Source organism: Euleptes europaea, chromosome 2 (assembly GCF_029931775.1).
Source record: "Euleptes europaea isolate rEulEur1 chromosome 2, rEulEur1.hap1, whole genome shotgun sequence".
NCBI classification, from domain to species: Eukaryota; Metazoa; Chordata; class Lepidosauria; order Squamata; family Sphaerodactylidae; genus Euleptes; species Euleptes europaea.
The window spans coordinates 113,842,081-113,856,290 of record NC_079313.1 but is presented as its reverse complement, the minus strand read 5'-3'; positions in this window follow the sequence as shown (position 1 = coordinate 113,856,290).

Below are 14,210 nucleotides of genomic sequence, written 5' to 3'. Positions count from 1 at the left end.
CTGCCCCAGGATGTGGTGATGGCTGCCAGCTTGGAGGGCTTTAAGAGGGGAGTGGACATATTCATGGAGGAGAGGGGTATTCATGGTTATTAGTTAGAATGGATACTGGTCGTGCTGCATACCTACTCTCTCTAGTATCAGAGGAGCATGCCTATTATTTTGGATGCGATGGAACACAGGCAGGATGGTGCTGCTGCACTCGTCTTGTTTGTGGCTTCCTAAAGGCACCTGGTTGGCCACTGTGTGAACAGACTGCTGGACTTGATGGGCCTTGGTCTGATCCAGCAGGGCCTTTCTTATGTTCTTATGACTGGACGCTAGTATTCCTTGGTGGTCTCCCATCCAAATACTAACCGGGGCCAACCTTGCTTAGCAGCTGAGATTTGACAAGATCAGGCTGGCCTGGGCCATCCAGATCAGGGCACTTTAGATGTGCACGGAGAACCGGGGATGAGAATGGGATATAAATGCAAATAATAAAATAAATAAACAACAAAAAGGTACTGGGAGATTCACAGATTCAGACGGCTTATACCTGCCATTTTCTCCAAGAACTTGTTTATGACCAACAGTTCTGGTGGTAGAAGCAGCAGCATCTTCAGGGACACTAAAAAGACTGAAAACCTCTGCTGGTCTAGGCTCTGTACAACTAATAAGAATGGTTTTATGAAGTAGCCACCAGATTAGATAGCCTCTTCATTCCGCATATTATGAAACTGCTGGATGTTCCTAGCATTATGCTACACAGTCCGCCGTCCTTCCCTTTCCTTTTCAGAGTACTATTATGAGGATTTATTGCTGGGTTATGGAGCTCCTGGGAATTGAGAATGGCAAGTGAACAATGGCTCAAACCTAACCCCAAAGGAGTGCTAAAGATCTATTCCCAGCAGAATGCTACTCTTTAGCAGACCTGCTCAGAAGCTAGACAGATGGTTGCAGAGCACAGAGGCCCAAAGCCAACTGGGATGAGTTTTTCTTATTTGACAGCTGCCCCACATGTGCTCGTCTCTCTCACTTACCACCCTCAGACATCTATCAAAATAGAACTGGAGCGAGAGCCAACTCACTCGCTTACACGTGTGGACTGCCTACTCACTGTGTGCTTTAAAACTCAGCCGTCAGTTATATTAGCACACAAGACTCATCCTTTAGCGAACAATCGTGCTTAACAAGGAAGTCTGAGGAAAGCTACCTGCCACTATAGCACTTATTCTTCATGGGACCATAGGTGGCTAATTGCAAAGGCCAGGATCCAAAACCAAGGCTTTAAATGATATTCTGGAGCTAGGATTGCCAACCTCCAGGCAGGGCCTGGAGATCTCCCAGAATTATAAGTGACATCCAGGTGACAGAGATCTGTTCCCCTGGAGAAAATGGATGCCTTGGAAGGTGGACTATGGCGCTGTAGCCCACTGCTGTCCTTCTCCTCCCCAGGCCCCACTCCCCAAACATCCAGGCTTTTCCCAACCTGAAGCTGGCAACTGTGTCTGGAGCCCATCTCCAATCCACATCCCCCTCCTTCCTCCTCTCTTCATAGACCCAAGGAAGGTTCACACTATCCATAAAGCCTCCCTCACTCCTGACCACCCCCGAACTTTATTTGCCATTCAAACTTTGATTATACTCCTCATGCTTGCAAGATGTGTTCCGTGCCGTCAAATCACTTCTGATTTATGACAACCCTGTGAATTAATGACCTCCAAAATGTCCTATCATTAGCAGCCTTCAGGTTTTGCAAGCTGAAGGCCGTGGCTTCCTTTATTGAGTAAATCGATCCCGCAATGGGGCTCTCTCTTTTCCTGCTGTGTTCTAGTTTTCCTAGCATTATGGTCTTTTCTAGTCTCTTGGAGAAATTTAAGGGCCGCACCAGTCACAAGAGATGAAAAAAAAAAATAAGGCCAAGGCGGATGGTTCAAAATAAGGTCAAAATATATTTTATTACTCTTTTTGGAAAATCACAAGATTAACAGATTCCCCTGAAGAAGCCTCGCAGCGAAACACGTAGGGAATGCTGGCAAGTTTAACTGAGTAAGAAATCTTTTTTTTACCTTATTTTGTACCATCAGACTTGGCCTTGGTTTTTTTTTTTAATTATTATTTTCCCGTGACTCTTGTCTTCTCATAATGTGACTAAAGTAAGATAGCCTCAGTTTAGTCATTTTGTCTTCTAGGGAGAGATCAGGCTTGATTTGATCTAGAACTCACTTATTTGTCTCTTCGGCAGTCCATGGTATCCATAAAACTCTAGTCACTGAGGTGCTAATCAAGTAAAGCATTGTGGACAGCCTGTGTTGATCCATTGGAACAAACCCACAGCCACCAGACTAAGATCTCTATGATTGGCTTCTGCCTACAGTGGGTATAAGTACATTTATACCCACTGCGCTTAGAGAGAACTAGGTACCGAGATACCGTTTTTGGAATACCTCCACGTTTCTCATAGCATGCAATTCCACCCTAAATTATTCACATCAGCAGCAGGAGAAAGTAGTTTCTTCATTTTCCAGTTGTGATTTGGCTGAAACACCGTATCATTTGTGCAACACCAGAGTAACTAATAAATAACTGTTGGCATAGTGCTGTGTTACCATTAGACGTGTTTGTGCAACTGCTTTTGTCCTGTGCCAAAGAATGGATAATATAAGCAATCATTGCCATCTGCAACGTATGTATACCAGACTGCAAGCAATGTAACCAGATGCCTTTAGTAAATGAATAGCATACAATTAATGTAGCATAATTCACTATAATTCTAGCATATGGTTTTCTACATGCCATAGTGTACAATCCAAGTTGTGCCTGGCCTTTTCTCTTCCAAAGATCCCAGATCATTCCAGAAACCAGGGCCATTCTCCCAGACTGAGATTAATCCATTTCTGGATGTGTTTATTTTGCACTAAAAAATCTGTTCTGTGAGCTGCATAAATTATGAGAACTGGACCCATCTGTAGGGTTGCCAACTGCCAGGTAGTTAGCAAACAAAAAGCAGCAGTAATAAAAGAGAGAAACCATATGTTCATGCAATATACAATTTTTAGTATGCTTCTTTAGCGTGGTAGATAAAACTAATAAGTGAATAAATTCTACCAAAATACTACAAGAATATTGCAAAAATATAGTACATCAAGCAAACAAAGGGTAACTGACGGCAAAGTCCAAAACAGGTAGTAATGCTCTGTTGCTTCACAGGCGTATGGACATGAAAGATGAAAAGGAAAAATTTCCAAAAGTCTCAGTGCCATCAGAGGAGCGTGGCTATCACAAAGTGTTGAGAAATTGCAGACAAACAATGAAGAATCTTCTATCTGTGCTGTGTGAAGCTAAATAGCTAACCCTTCATACCAGTGGTGTGGAAGAATACTTTACAGAGAGCCGGTTGTAGCCCTGTTTCGACTAGAAAGTCTTCATCAGCAACCACTGTGATAAAATATTACAATGCCATAAATATAATGTGAATTATACTCCAGGAGTTATTGCTCACATCTATGTTCTTATTAGAAAATTACAATGAGCTCTCTCTTCACATATCTAGTACAATACAGGAGTCTATTCATTATAACACAATTATGAATGCAAAATTATCCAAATACAACATTACAAATATAAAAAGACATAAATATAATAAAAATTATGTATTATATACTTTTTACTTACACTTGGGCTGTTATGTAACTAGCTCCTGAGTTGGCTGGGAACCAGAGATCTAACTACTGCCTGAGACATGGGTTTCAGTTAATATCAGCTGGTTGATTGCTAGCATCTGTTTTCAAGGTTTCTTAAAGGTACAGTACATAATTCTTACAAATAACTCTGTAAGTCTATGGTTGTATTAAGTCCATGGGGATGTAGAGTCCTAAAAAGATGTATATATTTTGTTTCTTGTTGTCTTAATAATGTATCTATATCAATTTTGTCATGATTATTTTTAATAAATCTCCAAATAATGAAAAAATAAAAATCCATGTCTGTGTTATTTTCTTCTAAAAAATGTGGGGTAAGGGGGGCTTCCATCACATGATTCCTAAATCTAGATAAATGTTCCCCTATCCTATACTTGATAGGTCTATGGTACCAAAGTGTACCAAAGTTGGTACGAACATTTTATGGCATAAATAAGATTTTTGGAATTGCAGTTATTAAAGGAGGTAATATTAAAAGTATACCCTGTAGATGGATTAGTGAATTCTTGGACAGGTAATAAAAACTTGCGATATGCACGATGTCCACATTTATGATTTCCTGCTGGTAAAGAAGTGTCCTGAGTTGGCATTGTGCGTTTTTTAACCAAGAAATCACCGACAGGTCAGATCACCTGGAGAAAAATGGCCGCTTTGGCAATTGAACTCTATGGCATTGAAGTCCCTCCCCTCCCCAAACCCCGCCCTCTTCAGGCTCTACCCCCAAAATCTCCCGCCGGTTGCGAAGAGAGACCTGGCAACCCCACCCATCTGCACACATTGAATCTGCATAATTTATTTTGTTTCTGGTACGCATGGGAGGATCTACGCTGAAGCTCAGTCCCTGGATAAACAGCAAGAAGCTAGAGGAGTGGCAGAATGACATTTCACCAGACATTGCCCACACACTTTTCACAGGATATTTGCTGCCATAAAGACTAGAAACCTGAACGCTGAGATTCTCAGGATGTTGCTTAATTGAGTACCCAATACCCAGTTCAACATGAAACTAGTATGGAATCACAAGAAACACGCAGGCTTGGATCCACTGGAGCATTTCTGTGGATGGAAGCACCACCACCAGTGGAGTACAACCTTCTTACCTTCTTCCTGCTGGAGCCCAAAATGCTATTTCTGCAAGGACGGAGTGGGGGGGAGGGTCCTTGGTCCTCAGATACTTAGGCTGCAGGAGGAGTCGGAGTCAAAAAAGGTATGCTCCACAGGGAGAAATCCTTCTATTTGTGGAAACGTGCCAGTGGATCCAAGCCATAGCTTTGTACTTTACCACCCTGCAATTTGAAGTGAGAGACAGTTGCAGCCACATACCTTACCCAAGAGTATGCAGTTGGGCCATGTATAGGAGTGATATTTTTAAGATCGAAATGCAGCTATAAGCACGTAAAATTCCTCTAAAGGAACTTATCCACAGGAAGTCAATGACTTTCTGCCTCTGTACCACAGCAACAGGGTCATCTGCAACTTTCTGTGAACCAAGAATTTGAAAATAAAATCCATTTTACCTGCAAGTTATTTAGGCCTTCATGACCATCACAGATCACAGCAATACTTGTAAACTCTATTAAGTGATATAGAATCATAGAGTTGGAAGGGACCACCAGGGTCATCTAGTCCAACCACCTGTACAATGCAGGAAATTCACAGCTACCTCCCCCCCACACCCCCAGTGACCCCAACCCTCCCCTCGCCATGACAGAGTCTTCGTATCCAGCCACAAACGCTAGGTGGGACTGCAGCTTCCTAGTTCCCAAAGCCCATTTCAGTTTTTCAGCAATCAATACATTTGATAATGAGCTAATCTATCAGACTTTTCCATCAGATGTTTCAACGAGCCAAGCAAAGTTACTGATAGTTCAAACAACACATCTTAGGCAGTGATATTAAGGATGATTCTTTATAGATTTCCAATAACTCCTGTATTGCTTTACAAAATCACCAGCTGAGAATACAGTCTCTTCCTAGTACAGCACATTTCTGGTCATAAACCTTTTTTAAAAAAAATTGTCTTAATGGATTTTTGGGAGGTTAGGTACACATTACTCCCAGAATTAATACAAGTTTTCCCTCTTCAAGTACGCTTGTCAGATCCCAGCTTAGCCTCGTAACTTCCATGCCAGGGGTCACTGCATTGGACATGAGAGCGAAGAAATGTGCCTTTAACCACAAATGCTGTTCCCTGACAGCTGAGGAAGCACAAGTAGACCCACGCTTCTGGGATTAGGATGAAAGGCTTTTCATTCAGCACTGTTTGCTTGTTAACCCTTTCAAAGTTAATAAACGGCTTAACGGCCTTCCTGGCAAGTGGGTTTCATCTTCCCCTCAACCCTGCCACAGCAGCCCATCGGCAGTGTTCCTCCCTCACCATTTCCACTTCCACCAATTAACACACAGGCGCCAGATGCCACACACCGGCCCTAATAAACACCGTCTGCGTAACCACAGCCGGAGAACAACAACAAAGATTCCCCCATCCGCCCACTGCCCTTAAGCATTAACGCCCCAAATCCCAGCAGAAGCAAACGAAAAGATAAGCATCCCCCCTCCCACCGCAGCTCAAATTAAGTGCCCCCTCCCCAATACCACATGCTGCTGCCGCTTCCTGACAAGGGCCCGGGTAATCATCTGCACGCTCCCTCCTCCCCACACAAGAACTAAGATGAAGAGGAGCTCTTTTCCTTTCCGAAGCTGCCTCGGCTCAGCAGGGAACCCAAGAGATGCCTGTCAAGGAATTCGGGGAGCCTCAGCTCCTGGTTATATTAACAGCCTCCGTGTCAAAGGCACAAGCTGAGCTGCTGGAGGACCCCCGGGGGGACGGAGGGAGGGAGAGGCCATTAAAACTGAAGTCGGCATCTGTGCCTTCGCTTCCCCCACCCCAATGCAACCAGGGAGGATATTTCTCTTTATTTCTCCAAAGACTGGATTTTCAAGTGTGAAACACTCTCATATACCTATGGCCTTTTATTCCTGTTCTCATCAGGGAAGAACGCCTCCCTGAGAGGAACTCCTTGGTCTCCTCGGCCCCTGTACATCTTGGGGGGGTCCATGGGTATACAGGAATCTGCTACTATAGCTGTTTAAAAATGGCTAGGCTCTCCTCATTCTTTGTTCAAAGGCACATATTCCTAAACCCTTGGAATGCAACAACAACAAACAAAATCAGTTACAATCTCCACGGTACCATAAAAAGAAGAAAAAAAACCAGACTTTATTGCTAGGGAGCTTGTCACTGCATGTTAATATTGCCAGTAAATAATACCTAGCACAATATTTTCCAAGCGCACAAAGCATTTCATGCACATTCTCTCAGTAATCTTTGAAATGACCACATATGTTGCTGATGGTGGACTGGAGAAGAGAAGCAGTGGTCAGCACAAGGTTTCCTAGTGAGTTTGTGGCAGTGGCAAGATTTGAACAGTAGGGGTGAACCAGCATGGCACAGTGGTTAGAGAGTGCCAGATTAGGCTCTGGGATACCCAGGTTCTAATCCCCACTCTGAGAGACCTTGGGCCAGTCACTCTCTTTCATCCTCACCGGGTTGTTAATGTGAGGATAAAACAGAGAAAGAGGAAATTATGTTGCAAGAAGTTTTGGGTCTCCAGTGGGGAGAGCAATAGAGTATTAATCAATAAAATAAACCAAGTACTTCCATGATCCTATCCAGTGTTTCTCAAAGTGGTGTCTGGGGACTGCTTGGGGTTCATGGCAGTAAACAAGGAACTATGAGACCTTTGTAAGAATAGAAAACCCACCCCTCTTATGTCCATTAAATGAACACAGAACAGTCACAGTTTTCTGGAAATGGGGGGGGGGCAGGGACCGAAGAGCTTCCCACCTGCTGTCACCTAGTTTCCAAATCACCTCAAAGCATTAGTCAGAAAATGCACTGATTAGTTGTTCAGATCCACTAACTTAGCCTGAGGAATTCTACTTGATTGAGTGGTGGAGATACAGTCACTACAGCTGAACTGGGTTTTCGCTCTGTTTTCAATGAAAGCATGGCACTAGAGAGAAAGCATGCATCCATTTGCCAATAACAGTTTTTAGCAAAACACCAGAAGTTCAGGTTTTGTGGGCTGCTAGAGTTTTTCAGAGCGGCTCCTAGAAACAGGAAGTCTACCAAGCTCCTTCCCATCCCTGTTCAACCAACTTCCATCAAGAAGTTATTAAGCCAATAAGAAAATTTATTGCTGTCTCCAGCACAAAGTTCCTTCCATCTAAAGGGAAAGATTAATTAGAAGTTGGAGAGGGCTTTTTCAGTTGTGGCCCTATAGAACCAGCTACCTTCTGAGATCCAAACTTGTAGGCTATGTACACACAATGCACACATCTTACTTAAACTTGATTTTAAAGTATAGTTGATGTAGTTCACATTGTATTGTTCTGAGGATATGAGAGAGTGGTAGAGACCTCCCTGAGGCATTCACAGGTTACCAAGTACCCACTGAAAAAGGAGCTGTCTAGCATTTGACAGCAGACCCTGGTGAGGGAGCACGGAGGGCTTGTGATTCTCAAAAACTCTTCAATCACAGTGGGGGTCCTTGCGTTCCTAAAGTTTGAGAACTGCTGATCTTATCCAACATATAACAAAGGAGTTCAATCAACTGTGCGGGTCAACTGTTCTTCCACTCATCTAGAATGCCGTTGTTGGTGATTCCAGAACTCCTTGCCTGCTGGAGGTATCAGAATCTCTATTTACTGACTTTCCTGAAACCACAGAAAATCAATAATTTTAGCATGAATTATTATGTTATACAGAGGATAGCAGTGAAATCCTAAGCAGAATCACCCATTGATTTCAGTAACTGATTTTTCTCTCATCTTTATTTTTAAAATATAACTTTTTAATGCACACAGAGGTTGAATCAAAGATTTAAGAAGTTGCTTTTCCACTGGAAGAATGATTGTCACCAAGAATCTCCCCTACTACAGTCACCAAGGAAATATGGCTCAGGAGAAAAATGTGTGTTGCTACTTAGCACCAGGTCAGGATACCGCTTTGCAGCATCACCCTATTTATATAATGAGTTACCTGTGTAAATATTAAGTGATTCTTCTTACTGGCAGCCTTACCTGCAAACAATTATGCATGACTTATCCCAAGGTCACACAGGAAGTTTGTGGCAGAGCCAGGGTCTGAATCTACATCTACCATTCAAACCTTTTTCTGCCAGGCCAAGGTTCTAACCTTCTTTTCAGTCAAAGATTCCCAAAGCACTATGTGTTACTATATAAGACATATCAGTAAAACTAACAGAAAAAACAGCCGGAAAAGAAATAGATCAACCAAGTAACAAAACCTGAAGTAAAACCACGAGCAACACAACAATTCAACCATGCTAAGAACTACCAAAGCTGTTTTTTAACCAGCCAACAAAAAGGGTAGGAGGAAAGGGACAGCGGAAGATTCTGCGGTCTTGGTGCTACCACTGGCAAGGCCCCATCTGACACAAGCATCCACTAAACCTCTACGGCAGAGGAAGACAAAGCAGGGGGTTTTAAGGGGACCTAATATACAGTAGAAGGTAGTCCCTCAAGAAGAAGGTGGTCCCTGTAGGTGAAGGTGGTCCCTTCACCTGTAGAAGGTGGTCCCTCAAGTACAAGGTACACAAGGTACACTTGCTCCAAACCATTCAGGATGTCGAAGGTTAAAAACCTAGCCTTTTGAACGGGGCTTGGAAACAACCTGAGAACCACACTTTCCCCCCTTTCCTCTCATGTGTTTAAGCAATTCATTAAGATGTAAGAAACCTCTTCCTCTGGGGAAGGGCAAAACATGCAGAATGACCAATTGTCACTTGATCCATTCAGCAGTTCCGGGGCTGTTGCTTGCTTACGTATAAGGGACCGTAATGGCTGCCCTCCCCAGTCACATCCAGCCTTGGTCCTTGTAAAGCAAAGGACTCCTTCTAGCTTCCGTGCCTCACAAACCGAGCGCTCCACAATGTTTAGTCTCAGCAGCGTAGGATAAACAGTTCTGATCTGAAGTTAGAGCCGGCTTTTCTCCCTGCCGCCAACAGCACACTCAGTTCTAAACCCACATTCCTCTCTACGGCCTCCTTGGAACACATTTGTTCACAGTATGAACAGAATTAACTTTGCCCTGATCGACAGCTGAATCTTGCTTTCCAATAGCGGCAAGTGCTAGCTTTCCTCCCTCCCTTCCCCTGCTAATCATCTTCTTTCTCCGAGCTTAAGAGCGTGCAGCTGTGATGGGAGATCGCCCCTTTGCGCATGCCCCCGCTGCCTCGCTCAAGGCTGTGCTGCGTTTAAGACTATAAACAAGCAAATCCAGTGTGCAATCCACAGCAAGCCCACTGGATCTCCTCCAAAATTTAAGGACAGGGACACCCGCTCAGTAGCAGATCAGGGGTTTTGCTTGTAAAAAATTTCGTCCTGGGATCTCTGGTAGCAGGCCTGGGGGGGGGGGACTTGGAGAGTAGGGTTGCCAACCTCCAGGTTGTAACCAGGTTGTAACCTCCAGGTGGTAGCTGGAGATCTCTCACTATTACATCTGATTTCCAAGAGACTGAGATGAGTTCACCTGGAGAAAATGGCTGCTTTGGAAGGTGGACTCTATGGCATTATACCCTGCTGAAGTCCCTCCCCTCCCCAAACCCCGCCCTCCTCAGGCTCCACCCCTAAAATCTCCAGGTATTTCCCAACCCAGAGTGGGCAACCCTATTGGAGAGCCACTATCAGTGAAAAAGAAAATACTGGGTATGGAAGTAGAAGAAAAAGAAGAGTTGGTTTTTATACCCTGCTTTTCTCTACCTTTAACGAGTCTCAAACCGTCTTATAATCACCTTCCCTTCCCCTCCCCACAACAGACACCTTGTGAGGTAGATGGGGCTGAGAGAGTTTGGAGAGAACTATGACTAGCCCAAGGTCACCCAGCAGGATTCATGTGTAGGAGTGGGGAAACCAACCCGGTTCACTAGATTAGAGTCCATCACTCATGTGGAGGAGTGGGGAATCAAATCCGGTTCTCCAGATTAGAGTCCATCGCTCCTAACCAATATACCACGCTGTCTCCTACAGTCAGTATAAGGTTTTTTTTTCTCCTACATGGGCATATGTTCCAAGCGACGATCACCAAGTAGCCTCCAACTAAAAGTTAGTAAGACTATTAAAACACTAACTGAGCAAATATGCAGAGAGGGGAACTGTGTTTTTATAGCATACATAGCAGCCAGGAAGATTTATGGTTGCAGAAGCAAAGCTGCCGCAGGTCAGAGACATGGGACAAGACTAGGAAGGAAGAACACAAGCCAAGTCCAAAGGTTGGTTATCTACAGCTCTGCACATGGGGGGGGGGGGAAGAAATATCATATGAGAATGCCACATGCTGTGCCAGCTCCGACCAAATAACCCAGTGAAAGAGAGAGATCAAAATCAGCTTCAGCAGAACAAAATCTTCTTTCCCTGCCCTCCCAAGCAAGACTGCCTTCTGAGTCAAACTACAAACAAATACCTGGATTTTTTGCTTGTTCCTGTCCACAACAATCTGGGGCACTTCCTTATGATTCAGGCAGGGCACAACAGAGGCAAAACATTTTAAACAGAACATTCAAAGTTCATAAGCATTGACTATCAGGTAGGGCAGTAAGAGTATACCTATATTATAGAAGGAGAGAGGAAGATCTGACAGCTTGCTTAAGCCTTCTAGAGATCTCACAGGACAGGCAAGATCAACAATCCAGTTCATAGCCAAGTATGCTGTACCAAGATCACTGACATTTGAACATAGGAACACGAGTGAGACTGTTGCTCCATTGCCCAGACTGTCTGCTGTAACTGACCATGGGGCACCAAGCTCTCCGGCAAAAACTGGTCTTTCCAGTTGCTGAGATCCTTTAACTGGAGAGGCCAGAGATTAGGTCTTTGGCATGCAGAGCATGCAATCTAGCCCCAATCTGAACCACGTCCATCCAAGACCCAGCTCCCCGTGGCAACTCAGCAAGTACATAGTGCTGTCCCAAACAGTGGATTAGCAAGGAACATGACCACCTTCTCTGGTATTCCTTGCAATCCTTTCCTTCACCCCAATCTCCACTCCCTACGCTTCATCTGACTGCAGTGCCTCAAGCAACCCTGCCAAAAACCACAGCTTCTAAACTCAACTGGCCACCCACCAAGCAGCTGAAGACTGCAGTGCCAAACCACATGACCCTGCAGGCTATACACACACAAGGTTGCCAACTCAGGCCTGGGAAATTCCTGGAAATTTGGGGGTGGTGCCTGTGGAGGGAGGAATTAGAGGGACTTCACCTAGACTCCATGGTATACTATAGAGTCTGCTCTCTGAAGCTGCCAATTTCTCTAGGGGAAATGATCTCTGTAGTCTAGAGAACAGTTATAATTCTAGGAGAACTCCAGGTGCCACTTGGAGGTTGGCAACTCCACTAGAAGCATAGTTGCGATTAAAAAAAACCCCAAGAAAACTGGTTACAACTTAATGGTCTTCAGTCACAACAATAAAAAGTAAATTTCTCTTAAATGTTTGTGAATCTTCACCAGTTAGGCCTGCTAAAGGCTTGAATACTGCAGACTAAAGAAGCATCAGTAAACACAGATAAACACTGCAGAGTGGTACTAGAGGGCTATAGAAGTTGGGGAAAGATGAGGAAGATAGTTAAGAGATGGGCCCTATTGGCTACCAAAACCCTTCTGCATGTTATGGCAGGAATACAGTAACATGCAAGTATCCTTCTCAGCGAGGATCTTTGCACTTGTTTGACAAACCAGTTAATTGTTCTAAGTGCTTTATAATAATACTAGGGGACTCGTGACACCTTTAAGACTCCCTAGACTCCCTTAATTTGTTTGCTGCAACAGACTAACACATCTTCACTTTGGGAATGGTAATACGACCAGTAAGTCATGCTCACAATAGCATTCTGCAGAGGTTATGTTCCAAAGAGAGATTGCTCTGGCACTGCAGCCTGCTTAGAAACTACACCCCTCCTCCTGGATGTTTGGGGCTGGTTATGGCTACACCTATGCAAAGGTAGGAGCCCCATGGCGCAGAGTGGTAAGCTGCAGTACTGCAGTCCAAACTCTGCTCACGACCTGAGTCCGATCCCAACGGACGTTGGTTTCAGGTAGCCGGCTCAAGGTTGACTCAGCCTTCCATCCTTCCAAGGTCGGTAAAATGAGTACCCAGCTTGCTGGGGGTAAAGGGAGGATGACTGGGGAAGGCACTGGCAAACCACCCCGCAAACAAAGTCTGCCTAGTCAACATCGGGATGTGACGTCACCTCATGGGTCAGGAATGATCCGGTGCTTGCACAGGGGACCTTTACCTTTTTTTATGCAAAGGTACTCTTTGTCTACACATAGGCATTCTTCTCTCTCGAGCTATGTCTAATTTAAACAAAGTCCCACAGGCTGTGATGCAGGTTCCAGAGCTCGTTTTACAGGTGGGAGACCAACAGTGCAATCCATGAAAGTACTAGCTCCAGTCTAAGCCCACTGAAATCCACAGGTTTAGGCTGGAATAAGTAACTCTATTTAGAATTTCACTACTAATCACTGGTCTTCAACAAGCCTATTGCTGAGCTTATTAAGTCAGTGGTTGTTACCACACTAGGTATTCCCAGCGATGTATCAAGAGTTTGGAAATGTTATAAAAAACATTGCTAGTGTCCGATTTCTTCCCATGGGGGGAAAAAGTACATAAAGTAAAAAGCTCAACATAAACTGCTAGTCCACACACACACACACAAGCTTAATAGCTTGCCTACCACCTCTTACAATATGTTATAGCACAGAGAGAGACTGAAAGGTGAGGAGATGGAATAAATTTTCCAGTTTACAAAAGCGTCCCCGCTTGGTTATGTAGAAGACAGAGGAACAAATGGTTAGCTATGGGCAAGCAGGACTCCTAGGAAGGGACATTTTGGGCATTCCCCCATCCCGATTCTTCAAAATATTTTCCAAACACCCAAGCCTGGCCCCACCCTGCTGTGATCTTTGTATTACTAAAAGGGAAGTTGATGATAAAGAATTTATAATAAGTGTCCAGGGGGGAATTTGGCAGACACAGAATTAGTTCTCACAACTTCCCGTTTCCCTGTTCAGTGGTCTGGTCACAAAACCACATTAATTTTCAGATCATTCTTCAAGCAGCCTGCAAGATTTCCAAATACGTAATTAATTTCATCCATGAATCTTGGCCACTGGGTGAGACACTGAATGGGAAGGTATGAAAAAGGAAATCTGACGATTATGAGACGTTATGGTGTTGGATTGGGTGGCTTATGGCAGGGCACCGTAATGCTCTAAAGCAAGATATTGTGCTTAGAGCCAAGATCAGAGTCTGGATTATTAGAGTAATCCTTCAAAACACAGGAAACCCATTACAGTAATGGACTAGGCAGCTGTCTAGGACAACACAATTGAAGAAGATTTACTCTATTAGAAACCATGTTTCTGGGCTTGTACATGGCTTCTGGCATGACCAGTTCTCTGCAAAAACTCCCCAGACATCCAGAGGGGTTTCTGGAGAGCACCAGG